A 16383-nucleotide genomic window follows, 5' to 3' on the forward strand; every position below is an offset into this window, starting at 1 on the left:
CCTATTTTCCTTATTTTCCTTTCTACCAGCATACAGTGCCTTACACTTGGATTGTAGAATCCACTGTTTGTTGCACAAATACTTGTTTTTAAAGGGTCCCAGCTGAGCATAATATTGTTCAAACTTCATAAGACACAATACATTATTGCTTGTTGAGTCAAAGGCCCATTTGGTTAATATCACCAATTATTTCTCATCACAAAGTCAAAAATCCTCAATTTTATCCTCCTCCTCCTTGCCTCAATTGGGGAATAAAACTGATAACATTACATTATTGTTTAAATCAAGATTTAATTCGGTCCAGTCCGGCTGTGTTGGAAGATACGTGTTGTGTACCTACACTGGTGGACACACTGTCCAGTTGCTTGTGGAACAGTGGGGTATTTATCCCACTCACTAATGTTATTAGACTAGTAAGCGTGAATATAGAGCGGGGAAACTCACTTTATACTCAAACTGATTCTTTGGGAACTTAGTGATCAAAGGAAAGCCTTTTTAGGATCACGCAATGATTAACCATGGTTTTTTTGACTGTAGGAATAGATGAAATATTCAGAAACCTCCTTTCAAACTGTCCAAAACTTGCCTTTTTAAAAAAAAAGAATTATTAGCAGGCTGTTGTTGCTTTGCAAGAGGTGTCTGGTCTGCGAGCTGGAAATTCCTGATACTGCACCTTTTAAATGAAGGAGTTGCAGTATTCAGTTTCCGTCACCCATGAGATATTGTAACCTGCAGCCTTTGCTTTGCACTCTTGGATATCCTGCCTGTACTAGAGGCAATGCCCTTGTTGCAAATGAATGTGGGGGAAGGGAATCAGTTTAGCTCCAAACTAGAAAGCAACTGCAATGAGATACCTGATCTATGAAACCAATAATCAGTTTCTATATATACTTAATTATCTCAGCAACAATGACCTCCTCAGTGCTTACACTGTGATTCAATTAGAAGTATTTTAATTGACTAAATATTAACAAGTCTGATTTTTGGTTTACGGATATCTAACAATTGTGACAGCGAGTCACAAATTGCTCTGCTTACTGGCTGGGTTTATAACAGTTTGTGGTATGGCATTCAGATGATTTAGTCTGCCATGGCATTATTTGCCGTGCAATGTCTCACCCTGTACACCAAAACCCGAGTCCCAAGTTGCCGATTGTACGGGGTGAAATTCTCTTGGGATGCTGTGCAAACTGGACGACAGCGAATCGTGACACGCTGCCCGATTGACTTCAGTGGAAATCCAGCGCCGGGTAAAACGGGCGGCTGATTCGCTATCGCCTGTTTAACGTTACAGCCCAAGAACAATTCCACCCCCTACATTTCTTCTTAATGAATTAATAAAGTCCTAGTTTGGAGACAATAATTGGGGTTTCATTCTGCTTGACTGACTAATTTAAATTAAAAAGTCAAGCACAAACTGACTACATTGGGGTTGATTTGAACATTCGTCGCTGGTGTATCGGATCGGTCCCCCGTTATAAGCCACGGAGGAAAATTGGGCGGATGTATAATCTTAGATAGGTGGAAGTAAAAAAAATCCCATGGAATTATTCAAAGAAGAGCAAGGAAGTTCTCGCTATCCCCGGGCCCACATTTATTGCTCAGCCAACATCAGTCGTCGTCATCCGTGTCTTCACACTGTCCCCTTTGGGGAACTGTATGAAGTGGTGGAAGGATTTCTGGCCGCGATTAACGCTCCTTCCGCGACCATAACCATCTTCGTACCAGCCATTAGGGTGGTTAGTCCTATGGCGGGAGGGTTTTACGGACTCCCACAAACCATACGAGGGGGGGGCCACCCACACCCACGGACGCAAGTATCCCGCTGGATGTCAACCCAGAATTTAGAGCCGGAGCTCCAACTCCACTTGCTGGGACTGTCTGGAGTGGGGTTTGAAACCCTACGCCTTCTGGCCCAGCGGCGGGGATGCTTACCGCTACGCCAAAGGCCCACTCCACCAACATCAGTGAAACAGGTTATCTGGTCAATTATCGCATAGCTGTTTGTGGGAGCTTGCTGTGCACAAATACGCTGCATTTGACATTCAGTATAAAAGGGTGTGAGGTCACTTTGGTACAAGAAAATATAAATGCAAAAAAAATCTTGTCTCTTGTGTAGAAATTGTTCATATCAGACATGCTTTAAGTGAATTGAGTTGCTGAATCTAGATGGACAGATACTTCGCAAATACACATTTACTTACAAGCAGTAGATCAGAGTGATCCAGTGCTGTTGTTTTTCAATCAACCTTTCGACTGGGAGCTAGTGTTGCAGTGTCGACATTAACAATATTACTGTGCAAACATAGGTTTAAGCCTCTGTGTGAACTGTGCCTTAGATAGAAAATGAAAGTCTAAAGCTGCATTAATGGCCTCCTAAACCCTCTGGAATTACTCTTAAATGCAATCTGAAAATAAACCTCTAGCATAATCCAGCAGTGTCACAATGGGAAAGGAGCTTCTTATACTTCGTCACCTGGTTACCCCATCTGAGTTCACTCGTGAACAAAGTTAGCTGCATGTCTGTCACTGGAAACCAGTGCACTTGGTGCTTGCTGCAGCTACCTCTATAAACCCACTAATTACTCAGCTTCGATCAATTTCTTCACATATCTGATACAAAAGCAAAATACTACAGACGCTGGAAATCTGAAATAAAAGCAGAAAATGCTGGAAACGCTCAGCAGGTCAGTTCTGACGAAGGGCCATCGGCCTGAAACGTTAACTCTGTTTCTCTCTCCACAGATGCTGCCTGACCTGCTGAGTATTTCCAGCATTTTCTGATTTTATTTCAGCATATCTGATGTTGACTCCTTTTTAAATTCTAAATTCTTGACTAATTTTACAAGCCCCCCAATTCCAGAATAAAATGATACGGAGCCCCTGCCACGAAGCAGAAATGTTGTTTCCTAATTCAGCCTCAAAGGAAACACCAAGATAGTTAATCCCGGAGACTACAAACCATGGCAGCAACTTTAGCAACTTGCAATTTTATAATGCAGAATATAACGTGCATATATTGACGGTCACGCTCGCAGCATTTCAATGCTGAGAGAAGGAAGGGAGCCGGTCTGGAGCGATTCAAACAGGGAGTTTGGGGAGCGAGCCGGGGTGTAACAATACATGTGTGGCTGTACAAGGGGCAAGGAAGGTTGGAGATGGAATTGCACAGTCAATGGGGGGGGTTTGAGGGGTGAGGACAACGGTTTTGAAAGGGATGGTTCCTAAGGAAAGGAGCCATTGATGTCAACAGACAACTTTCTACTTATCCAGAATTTGCATGTACCTTTGACGTGTCTTTGTTCTTCATGGAGTTCAGGAACACCTGAGATCTTTAGTTTGCTTTTAAATTAGTTCCATGGTGTGGTAGTGCTATCGGCAACCAATGCCTGGGTCTCACAAAGCCTCAAAGCCTCGTTGCTGGATACATTAGGGCCAGCAGAGAGGAAGACGCTGTGACTTGCAGCCTTCGGCCTCAGTGACTCTTACTTTGGGTTCCGTGAAACCAAGTCAGCATCAACTCATTGTAAAAACAGCTGTTAATGTTCTTCGTGGGTGTTGAGTATATCAGGGCAACAACTTATCGTGCCATTGGACTGCCTGTTAGCCTGGATTCGGATAATCCATTTCTTGCTTTAGGGATGTATCTCATGGTGTAAACTAACAGGTTAGATTTTTGGATGGCGCGGGATCTGTCTTTAAAGGTCCCAGACTTTACTGGAAATATTAGCCACCCCTTTCCTTTATTCACCAAACATGCAACATGATGATACAGTCCCAACATGACAACGCGTATACATCATTGTGTCATAAATACATGATTGTGTCATGTGTTCATTATATAATCATGAAAGGCACATGTTATATAGCTTTACATCGAGTCTACAACACAGAAACAAGTCATTCAGCCCAACTGGTCAATACAGGCATTTCTGCTCCACACGAGCCTCCTCCCACCCCTCTTCATCTTACCCTATCACCATATCCTTCTATTCCTTTCCCCTTCATGTGTTTATCTCGCTTCCCCTTAAATGCATCTATGCTATTTGCCTCAACCACTCCCTGTGGTAGCGAGTTCCACATTCTCACCACTCTCTGGGTAAAGAATTTTCTCTCGAATTTCCTATTGGATTTACTAGTGACCAAAGTTCCCTCTAATTTTTTTTTGGACCACGTGGTCCATTCAAAATTCTGCGGTCTTTCTATTTAAAAGCTGGTGAGCTGGCTGCGTGGGACCTCCAGAGCGCTGCGGAGTCTGGAACTCACTGCCTGAAAGGGTGCTAGAGACAGAACTTGGATGTGCACTTGAAGTGCCGTAACCTACAAGGCTACGGACCGAGAGCTGGCAAGTGGGATCAGACTAGATCGCTCTTTGTCGACTGGCACGGACACGATGGGCCGAATGGCCTCCTCCTGTGCCGTAAATTTCTATGAAAGGGAATATTGTTAGCGACTATCTTGCATTCATGGCCTCTAGTTTTGGACTCCCCCAGAAGTGGAAATATTTTCTCTACATCTACCCTATCAAACCCTTTCATAATCTTAAAGACCTCTATCAGGTCACCCCTCAGTCTGCTCATATCTAGAGAAAAGAGCCCCAGCCTGTTCAGCCTTTCCTGACAGGTATAACCTCTCAGTTCTGGTATCATTCTTGTAAATTGTTTTTGCACTTTCTCCAGTGCCTCTATATCCTTTTTTGTAATATGGAGACCAGAACTGAGCACAGTACTCCAAGTGTGGTCTAACCAAGGTTCTATGCAAGTTTAGCATAACTTCCCTGTTATGAACATATGTCTGTTCTCTCTTCATGTGGCCTCTTTGGCAAAGCATCAGCTCAGCACTGTATTAAAGAAGACTGGTACAGTCAGAGCCTGTTGAGCATGTCACTACTTTGCCAAGAAGCCTTGGACTTGAACCTCGTGATTTTGCTGAGATCGGCATATTTGCAAAATGTAGATGAAAGGAGCCAACAGGGAAATATTTGCGTCACAGCCCACTCTGTCATTCATTCAGCAATTCAATTTCAGCAGAACCAACGGCTAAGTACTTAAATGAAGCATTAACCAGAGGGATGGGATTGCTTGTTTGCTGATGTCGCTGGCTGAGATGCAGCAGTGAGCTGATCAGGTTTAGTGTGTGCAGAATTATTTCAATAGCTGGGGAATACTGCCTGCTGGAATCAGGATTTTGCACTTGCTTGTTTTGGGATCTATATATAGTGGGAAGCAATGGGAAATGGTTCAGTGCATTGGAATTCTACATTTGCATCAGTCTTGTGCGAGATCATGTGTGCCTTTACCTGGGCTAACTTTAACATAGATTTGCCATTTTATATGAGTCATAGAGAGTCATAATGGCACAGAAGGAGGCCATTCGGCCCATCGAGTCCGTGCCGGCTCTCTGTAGAGCAATCCAGTCAGTCTCATTCCCCGCTCTATCCCCGTAGCCCTGCAAGTTTATTTGCCTCAAGTGCCTATCCAGTCTCCCCTTGAAAACATTGAGTGTCTCCGCTTCCACCACTTCCGTCGGCAGCGAGTTCCAGGTCCTCACCACTCGCTGCGTAAAAAAGTTTTTCCTCACATGCCCCCTGTATCTCTTGCCCAAAACCTTAAATCTGTGTCCCCTAGTCCTTGTACCATCAACTAGTGGGAACAGCCTTTCCCCGTCTAGCCTATCCAAACCCGTCATAATCTTGTACACCTCTATCAAATCACCCCTCAACCTCCTTTGCTCTAATGAAAACAAATCCAGCTTCTCCAACCTGTCCTTGTAGCTAAGATCCCCCATCTCCAGAACCATTCTGGTAAATCTCCTCTGCACCCTCTCAAGGGCCTTCACGTCCTTCCTAAAGTGTGGTGACCAGAACTGGACCCAATACTCCAGTTGTGGCCTAACCAGCGCTTTATAAAGGTTCAGCATAACTTCTCTAATTTTGTACTCAATATCTCTATTTATGAAACCCAAGATCCCATATGCTTTGTTAAACCACTCTCTCAATATGTTCTGCCACCTTCAGGGACCTATGCACATTAACTCCCAGGTCCCTCTGTCCCTGCTCACTCTTTAAAACTGTGCCATTAAGTGTATATTGCCTCTCCCTGTTCCTTCTGCCAAAATGCATCACCTCACACTTCTCTGTATTAAATTCCATCTGCCACTTGTCTGCCCATTCTGCTAGCCTTTCTATGTCCTGTTGCAGTCGATTGGTATCATCCTCACTGTTTGCCACACCCCCAAGTTTGGTGTCAAAGGTAAATTTAGAAATTCATGAAGCTATTGCCACCATTTCAGTTATAATTTGGATCAGGTAGATATAAATTTATTTCTCAGTTGGAAAGATTTTAGGACATTGCAAAATAAATAGGTTGGTCAATCTCTTGTATATCTACATTTTTGTAGCACAGCCTGCAGTCTCTTTCTCATTCCCTCTGTAGTACCTGTGCCGCACTCCTGACGCAGCATATTCATTGTTCTTTATTACCAGTAACCTCTTCCCCTCTGTAATCCACTCACCCAGACACAGCACTGACCAATTGTTACAAAGAGATGTGCAAAAATTAAAGAAAAGCAAGATTTTTAAAAATTATATTATTGTACAGAAAATCACAGCCACTCAGGAGGGTTATTCACAGACAGGAGGCCAGTTATTGACGATCTGCTGCACTTGCAATTCTTTTTCTCTCTTTAATTTTCCCTCATGTTCTCACGTTGTTCATAGAATGATTCAGGAGGAGGCCATTTGGTCCATCTTGTTGGTATAGACCTCGCCTTTGTCTTTTCACCCTCACTATTTGCACCTCTTTTTGACGCTTTAATATCCCGGCATCATCACACTGACACTCTGACATTATCAAACAATTTTCTATTGAGGTGTTTAAAGGTCATTTAACCCATTCCCTCTTTGACTAGTTGATTCTTTCCTCCTCCCTTTTATCTCTTAATTGTTTTCCAAATTTTATAACATGCCTATCTATTCTGCAGTCACCAGATAAAGGGAACACACCCAGAATGACATAGCTTGTCTTTTCTTCACAGATGCCGACTGACCTGCCTTGTATTTCCAGCACACTCTGTTTTTATTTCTCATTTTTTAGTTTAATTTTGCGATGTCCCTGGTTGCTTTTGGTCAGGTCTCTGTCGCTGTGACACTGGCCAGAATCCAACAGAGCGACACACGAGCATCTGTGATCCAGGCCAGCCATCCATTATTTTATATTTACATTTGAACCTGGTTCCCCTGGAGATTGGTTGATGTGGAGAAACAGTGTGTGAAGGGTAGTGGAACTGACCCAGTAATGAATAGCACATCTGGCGAAAGGGCAATGAGATGGTGTCAGTGAGAAAATTACTGAATACAACGTTTGGTTTTTGAGGCCACCGCTTTACAGTGCAGTGGTTCCTTTATGTTCCTTGTATATTAGCCAAATCCAGTCTAAATATTAACACAACTGCAGTGTTCACTACAGCTGTTGTTTAAAGAGACAAGATGCCACATTCATAATTCTGAATGAACACAGTTAGATGGTCAGTGTGCGTGAGACCTCAGTCTAAGCTCAGTTCATTCACACTACAACCACAAGAATGAAGCCATTGTGAAAGGTCTAGCAAAGTCTTGAAGAAGCTTCCTACCCACAACACGTTGAGTGATGTGGGTCATCTATTTGTATTACTGATTGTTTTTTAATATTATTGAAGATGAAATCTTAAGTTTGTTTATGAAAATAAGGCTGTTTTTGAAGGAAATGCAGTGACCATGTGTGCTGCCTGAACTCGCCTTACACAAGAGAATGAGGTCATCGAGCTGCGGGCCTGCCAAAAAACGGTAACATTTATTTCTCTGGGAAATGGAGCCTCGGGGCAAGTACACTGAAAGGTGTGTGCAATCTCAGAGTGTAGGCTCCAGCACAGAACCTCCAATTAGTGAGCAGAGCGACAGGAATTAAGCAGAGTTCAAATATATGAGTGGAATGGAAATTAGGGCAGAATTTGGTCAGTTCAGTCTGGTTGGGGGTCATTGGAACAGGAGGAGACCACTCAGCCCCTCGGGCCTGTTCCCCATTCAATGAGATCATGGCTGATCTGTATCTTAATAACTTCACCTAACAAGAATCTATCAGTCTCAGTTTTGAAATTTTTAATAAATAGAGGTATTGAGTACAAAAGTAGGGAAGTTATGCTGAACCTTTATAAAGCGCTGGTTAGGCCACAACTGGATTATTGCGTCCAGTTCTGGTCACCACACTTTAGGAAGGATGTGAAGGCCCTTGAGAGGGTGCAGAGGAGATTTACCAGAATGGTTCCGGGGATGGGGGATCTTGGCTACAAGGACAGGTTGGAGAAGCTGGATTTGTTTTCATTAGAGCAAAGGAGGTTGAGGGGTGATTTGATAGAGGTGTACAAGATTATGATGGGTTTGGATAGGCTAGACGGGGAAAGGCTGTTCCCACTAGTTGATGGTACAAGGACTAGGGGTCACAGATTTAAGGTTTTGGGCAAGAGATACAGGGAGGATGTGAGAAAAAACTTTTTTACGCAGCAAGTGATGAGGACCTGGAATTCGCTGCTGACGGAAGTGGTGGAAGCGGAGACACTCAATGTTTTCAAGGGGAGGCTGGATAGGCACTTGAGGGAAATAAACTTGCAGGGCTACGGGGATAGAGCGGGGGAATGGGACTGACTGGATTGCTCTACAGAGAGCCGGCACGAACTCGATGGACTGAATGGCCTCCTCCTGTGCCATTATGACTCTATGATCCCCAGCCACAACTGCTTTTTGGGGGAGAGAGTTCCAGATCTCCACTACCCTTTGTGTGAAGAAGTGTTTCCTGACATCATCCCTGAATGGCCTGGCTCTAATTTTAAGGTTATGTCCCCTTGTTCTTATCTACCCTATCAAATCCTTTAATCATCTTAAACTCCTCAATTAGATCACCCCTTAATCTTCTATAAACAAAGGAATACAAGCCTGGTTTATGCAGCCTGCCCTCCGGATTTAACCCTATTAGCCCCGGTATCATTCTGGTGAAATCTGGGTCGATTTTCCACTTGCCACCTGGGCGTAAAGCTGATGTTGCTGATCGGCTGCCCGTTGTAGAACCCGGCCATTGTAGAGCCCGCTGGTTCCAACGGAAATGAAAATCAAGCGGTTTCCAGAACGGGTGGCTGAACAGTAACGCCAACTTTATACCAAGGCGGGAAGTTGAAAATCTCGCCAGTCAGGTCAAAGCTTGGCGCTAGCTCACACATGTTCAGGTTCCTTTTAAAATGTCCTCCTTGGCAAGGGATCTGTGGTTGAGGAGAGGTTGGGATTTGCAGTAAGACACAGTGCTAGTGATTTTTAAACTTCTTGATCTAACCAGCGTGTTTGGAGGGTACGGATCAATTTAGATTGATCAGAGCTGAATATTAAAACCATGGTTGGTTTTGTTCTCCTTGTCATTATCCTGCATAACTAGGATTGTAGAACAGCAGGACATGGGTGCTCTTGGAGTTGTTCAGGAATTGGATTCCGACTCCTCCAGCATACAGATATGAATCCAACTCTGAAAAGAGAAAAGACATGATTGGAGAACCTTCATACAAACGCCTACCTTGGGCTCGGATGCTAGCCGCCCGTTCTATCTAATAGCAGGCAGTAATTTATCTTCTATATATATAAACGAGTCGATCTGTCTGTCTGTCCTTGTCTGTCTGTCCTTCTGTCTGTCTGTCCTCACGTGTGCGTCTGTCCGGCTATGCGCTCGAAAGTTATAGAGCGTACCTACGCGCGCGTTACCTCCGAAGAAAGCTTACACTTCCGGGACGCTCGTAAGCGTATTTACTTTTCGGTCGGACGAAAATTGTTCGCGCCTTATGCAAAAAACCTCCAAAATTAAACTCATTATCTGCTACTTAGCATTGATTGACTGACGTCAAGGTTCGACCAATCCTGTGCCGTCACGATTGACCAATCCTACAGTACGGTCCCCTGATGGTTGGCCAATCGGTGTGTGTGTGTGTGGGCGGGACTAATCGTTTTCATCTCAGGGATGTGGCAGCCATTGTTTCACTGCCATTACTTCAGCTTCCAGCTCAAACTACTTTGATCATCCAGCTTTGAAAAAGTTAGTATCTCTTTTAAAAATAACATAAGATTTACCAAAAACGTTTTATAAGTACTTTCACTTTCATCTTTCAAGGTATTAAAAGGTAGAAATGTTGCCCGGCAGCAGATTCACAAAGGGACACAGACAGGGCCCAAAAGCCTGGGACTCAATTTAAAATGTTGCCCGGCAGCAGATTCACAGAGGGACACAGACAGGGCCCAAAGCCTGGCACTCGATTTAAACCGCCCGGCCCAAAACAGCCCTGGCAAAGCCGGGCTCCCCCCAGCTAGTATCTATATATATAAATGGATCGTTCTGTCTGTCTTTCTGTCTGTCCTCACGTGTGCGTCTGTCCGGCTATGCGCTCGAAAGTTATAGAGCGTACCTACACGCGCGTTACCTCCGAAGAAAGCTTATGCTTCCGGGACGCTCGTAAGCGTATTTACTTTTCGGTCGAACGAAAATTGTTCACGCCTTATGCAAAAAACCTTCAAAATTAAACTCATTATCTGCTACTTAGCATTGATGGACTGACGTCAAGGTTCGACCAATCCTGTGCTGTCACGATTGACCAATCCTACAGTACGGTCCCCTGATGGTTGACCAATCGGTGTGTGTGTGTGTGGGCGGGACTAATCGTTTTCATCTCAGGGATCTGGCAGCCATTGTTTCACTGCCATTACTTCAGCTTCCAGCTCAAACTACTTTGATCATCCAGCTTTGAAAAAGTTAGTATCTCTTTTAAAAATAACATAAGATTTACCAAAAACGTTTTATAAGTACTTTCACTTTCATCTTTCAAGGTATTAAAAGGTAGAAATGTTGCCCGGCAGCAGATTCACAAAGGGACACAGACAGGGCCCAAAAGCCTGGGACTCGATTTAAAATGTTGCCCGGCACCAGATTCACAGAGGGACACAGAGAGGCCCCAAAGCCTGGCACTCGATTTAAACCGCCCGGCCCAAAACAGCCCTGGCAAAGCCGGGCTCCCCCAGCTAGTATATATATAAAAGGATCCGTCCGTCTGTCTGTCTGTCTTTATGTCTGTATGTCTGTCTGTATGTCTGCTATACACTCAAAAGTTATAGAGCGTACCTACACATATGTTATATATCAAAAGAAAGCTTATGATTAGGGGAGTCTCATAGGCATATTTACTTTTTGGTCAGACAAAAATTGTTCGGACAGTATACAAAAAACGTTCAAAAATCTGCTCATTAGCGGTTGACCAATCCTACCGCTCATTAGCGTTGAGTGACGTGATGGTTGACCAATCCTACAGTTCAGTGACCTGATGGTTGATCAATTGGTGCATCACGGGGGGCGTTTCATTCCGTGTGTGGGCGGGACCTAATCCTGCAGCCTCCCGAAACGTAGCCGCCATTTTTTTCACTGCTTTTACTCAACAGCGAGCAGGGCAGCTGCGGCGGCCTGCCGGAGCGGGAGGTGAGTTGGGGTCACTCGGGCCGGGCCGGGCCTGACAACCGCTCGGCCCGAGACACAGAGCGGGAGAGCAGCAGCGGCCGGCCGTCAACCACGCGGCCCTGTAAACTGCCACTTTACAAAAAATCCTTGGCAACGCCGGGCCCCCCCAGCTAGTAATGTATAAAGAAGTATAAAAGAACTCTACTATCTGACTCATTCCTTTCCAGATATTCTGCCAACGCTAACCTGCTGTTAGCAGCAGACCTGTGGGGCAAGTTTTGATATGACTTGGAAAATTGCATTCCACTTGCATGAAAGGCACGTAACAGGCAAAGTATCTGTTCGTACAAGTATTGTGCCATTTCTCAAAGAGAATTCTCTTTCCCCATGGCCATCTGGAATTTTACCTCAATTTGGATTATATCTGATCAACCTTTTAGGTTCAATGATTGTCCCAAGTTACAGGAATGTGCCGGAACTCAGAAGGTCTCCAGTTATTCACACCGTGAGCAAAGAATAATTGTGCAGTTTCAAGGCAAATGGCTACACTGCCTAGTGGACCAAATGCTGTAGAATTTCTTCTCCGTTGAAATGAGGATAGCAGGCGGTCCTCTTCGTGACTCCATTGGTAAAGTCACCAGCCAATATGAAGCAGGCGTGAACAATTCCAGCTTCAATCCCTGCTCTTGTGCTTAAATTAAAAAATTTAAATTTATATTTGAAAACCTCCCTTTCCTCTCCAAAGTTCTTGAACGTGTTGTTGCCTCCCAAATCCATGCCCTTCCCAGAACTCCTTGTTTGAATCCCTCCAATCAGGCTTCCGCCCTGCCATAGTACCGAAACTGCTCTTCCCAAGGTCAACAATGACATCCATGATCAGCCATGATCTCATTAAATGGCGGAGCAGGCTCGAGGGGGCCGAATGGCCTACTCCTGCTCCTATCTTCTATGTCTATGTTTCTATCCTAATTGACTGCCACAAAGGTCATCTATCCCTGCTCGTCCTCTGGACCTGCCTGCAGCCTGACACGGTTGACCACAATATTCTGCTCCAAGGCCTCTCCAGCACCATCCAGCGGGATGGGACCGCACTCGCCTGGTTTCATTCTGAGCTTTCCAGCCGTAACCATAGAATCACCTGGGTGGGGGGGCGGAGGTCTGCCCGCTTTTTTGTTTCTCGTTGCTATCAAGTGCATGTCAGTGAGAATAGAAATGGACTCGGCTGTAATGGGCCAGCACTCGGTCTCCATCGTCACACACAAAATAAAATAAAATAAAGGGCACTTGAGTGATGCAGAGAGAGCCAGCAGCCCGATGGAACTGTACCAGGGGGAAAACCAAACTAAAATCAAATGACAAACAGGACAAGAAAAGGGGCGATGTTCTGTGTGCTGATAACCCAGTGAATTATGAATGAAGTACACTGGGATATTTCCACTGCTGACAATGTGTCTGCTTTACCACACACTGTTGTGGAGCTTTGCTGTGCTTCCAAAGATATAATTACTCAAATTAAAGTGTTTAAGGCAGCTGTTCCCTTGCAGTGTTTTGTTGAAACACTGGAAGTTGGAAGTGTGCTATTATCTATCTTTAATGCGCAGTTCATGGTGCTTGTACCCTGCAGGGTATGGCTTCCCAGTTTCTGCTGTACACAGTCATCTTCCTGCGCTGCTAATGAGTTGAACCTTTAGACCCACATTTACATTATCCACCCCGGTGAGATAACCCTCCCTTCAGGGTTTGGCCGCCTGATCTGCAAGTATCGGTGCCAGAGTTTATGCAAAGAACAATCGCACGTGGTTCCCATGCCATCTGCTAACAAGTGACGTGTCTGATATATCCTTCTTCACCAATTTAACTAAACCACCTGCAATAATAGTACTACACGTGTAACCAAAGGCTCAGGATTACGAATCTGCTTTTTCTTTTATCCATAGCAGCCCCTCTACTTTTTACTGCTACTTAAATAATAATTTGGACACATAACAAGCTTCATACTCCAATCCTAGTGATATATATTGTCTGAAATACATTGTACGAATATCATGCCAATGGGAAGACCAGAAGCAACTGATGTATTTTTCATATTCTATTCAAATACTCCGCAGGATAGGATGGTTCCTGTGCTGATGGAAGTTGTTGTCTGTGGAGATCACCAGACCAGAGAGAATAGTAGAAATATGAGGATGGATATAGATTCCATAGCTTTGACTTTTTTTACTTTTGGAGATTAGGGGTTTGACGTAATAAAACTCACTACACACTTGGTTTGAGTATAAAGCAAGACTTTAATCAACTTGTTTCAGAACATGGAGGTCTAGTTGTACTTCACTAGTTCCTGTCTTACAAAATGTCCCTGGCAAGCTGGGGCCCACGCCCGAGTATTTATACTCCTTGGACGGCGCCACTAGTTGGCCGTCCAGCGTTATTTCATGAGTGATTTGATGATGAGATTTATAACAGGGTTATTATTGGAGAACTTTCTGGAGATTAAACTGTTGATGTAGAGTTCCATGTCTTGGTGTATTGCACATGCTCTGTAGAAGGAGTGGGTGTGATGGGCTTCCTTCTGTTCGAAAGACTTTAAGGGCACCTGTCCATTTCAGCACAGCTTTTGGGACCGTGGCACTGTGCCAGCGTCTGGTGCTGCCCTGCCCCGTTTACACTTTCTCCCATCAAGCAGCAGCAGAATCGACGGATCAGCCAACAGCTCCTAAAGCCCACAGAAAGGTGGGTTCTGCCGAAGAAGGGATTTGTCCATCAGCCATTGGCAGCAGTTTTATCCTCGAGGGGTTTCTATTGTTCTTGTCCAGCTGACAAGCTACACAAATAACTGAAAACGTGCAGAGCGCACACTCCACCTAGTTGAGTCCTAAAATGGCGATCAGGGTCCTATTTAGAACATAAGAAATAGGAGCAGGAGTAGGCCATTCGGCCCTTCCAGCCTGCTCCGCCATTTACGCCAGAGGCCCCTGAATTGTACATTGAAAGGGTCTACCAGCTGACCCTGGCGGGCTCGCCAGCTGCCCAGAATGTAGGCCTTCGAGCATATAGAAGGAAAACATTCTCACCGTCACTGGGAATGGGATGGTAACTCGTACCCCAACAGCAGGAATGACGTATGAGGAGAGATTGGGTCGATTAGGCTTATATTCACTAGAGTTTAGAAGAATGAGAGGGGATCTCACTGAAACTTATAAAATTCTAACAGGACTGGACAGACTAGATGCAGGAAGGATGTTCCCGATGGTTGGGGAGTCCAGAACCAGGGGTCACAGTCTAAGGATAAGGGGTAAGCCATTTAGGACTGAGATGAGGAGGAATTTCTTCACCCAGAGAGTGGTGAACCTGTGGAATTCTCTACCACAGAAGGCAGTTGAGGCCAGTTCATTAAATATATTCAAGAAGGAGTTGGATATATTTCTTAAGGCTAAGGGGATCAAGGGATATGGGGAGAAGGCAGAGACAGGGTACTGAATTTGGATGATCAGCCATGATCTCATTGAATGGCGAGCAGGCTCGAGGGGCCGAATGGCCTACTCCTGCTCCTATCTTCTATGTTTCTATTTTCGAGGCGTTGCTCCCCAATTTCCGCCTGGTGGGAGACTTCAAAAACCTCCCCCAATATAACTTCTCCCAGGGTCTGCATCATAGACTCTACACCCACCTCAGTCTTGAATATATCAGCGACTGAGCATCCTGTGGTATCGATCCTGTGGGTCAAGGTAGTCTAAACACGAGAAGTCATCCATTTCAACATTAAACTCCAAATGTTGTGATTGTAATTTGATTCCCTCCCTGTGCCCAAGTATGAAAAATAATCAGTTGCTTCTGGTTTCCCCATTGACATCGGTTGAGTTACTTTTCCAGTAATTATACCACACATTGTGATTCAGTAATAAAGCCGCCATATCATTTTACAAATAAGAATGCTTGTGTTGATCCCACGTGATCCGAAGTCACAAAGTTAGCCAGCTGAAAATAGCCCCCGTACTACAGACCTTTCCATTTTGATTTTGTAGTTTTAATTTGGAGTAAAAAAAACCCTATTCCAGCTCCCCAAAAGCCAAGAGAATTAATGAACCCCATGAGTGGAAGGTTTTCTCCGCACCCTATTTATAGTCATTTGTGCCTTTTGGGCTCCTATTTCTGATTTTGCCATAAATAGCAACTAGAGGAAATCCCCAGCACCACCCTTCCCCGAGCAAGGCCTGCACTGTACCAACCAGGGATGTCCTGGGCTCAACTCCTAGACTGTGCGCAGGTCAGCCTTGGGACTGATGAAAGATGTGCTGCATTTAATCTCTGTGGTGCCAGGAATGCGTGGGTGGGGTTGGAGAACGTAAGAAATAGGAGCAGGAGTCGGCCATTCGGCCCCTCGAGCCTGCTCCGCCATTCAATGCGATCATGGCTGATCTGATCTTGGCCTCAACTCCACTTTCCCGCCCGCTCCCCATAACCCTGGACTCCCTTATCGTTCAAAAATCTGTCAATCTCCACGTTGAATATATTCACTGACTCCGCCTCCACAGCTCTCTGGGGTAGAGAATTACAAAGATTCACGGCCCTCCGAGAGAAGAAATTCCTCCTCATCTCAGTCTTAAATGGGCGACCCCTTATTCTGAAACTATGCCCCCCTAGTTCTAGAATCCCCCACTAGGGGAAACAACCTCTCAGCATCCACCTTGTCAATCCCCCTCAGAATCTTATGGGGGAGAAATTGGGTGAGTAGCGCCACCTGTTAGCGCCTAAAGAGGCAGTCAGTGGCTGTAGCGCCACTGGCTGCGTCTCCCGCAATATTCAGCAGGGGCGCTAATGGTGGCGTTAGGCATTTGCGCTGCGCCGCCACCGATGACGTCATCGGTGTGTGCAG

The 16383-nt window shown here is 45.0% G+C and overlaps 1 protein-coding gene across 1 annotated transcript in view; it reads left to right on the plus strand.

The window, feature by feature from the left end:
• Positions 1-16383, plus strand: part of luzp1 (leucine zipper protein 1) — a 197902-nt gene that overhangs the window by 99902 nt on the left and 81617 nt on the right. The gene's annotated exons all lie outside the window — the stretch shown is intronic.

Source organism: Somniosus microcephalus, chromosome 20 (assembly GCF_052327205.1).
Source record: "Somniosus microcephalus isolate GS21.2 chromosome 20, FLI_Smic_1.0, whole genome shotgun sequence".
NCBI lineage: Eukaryota > Metazoa > Chordata > Chondrichthyes > Squaliformes > Somniosidae > Somniosus > Somniosus microcephalus.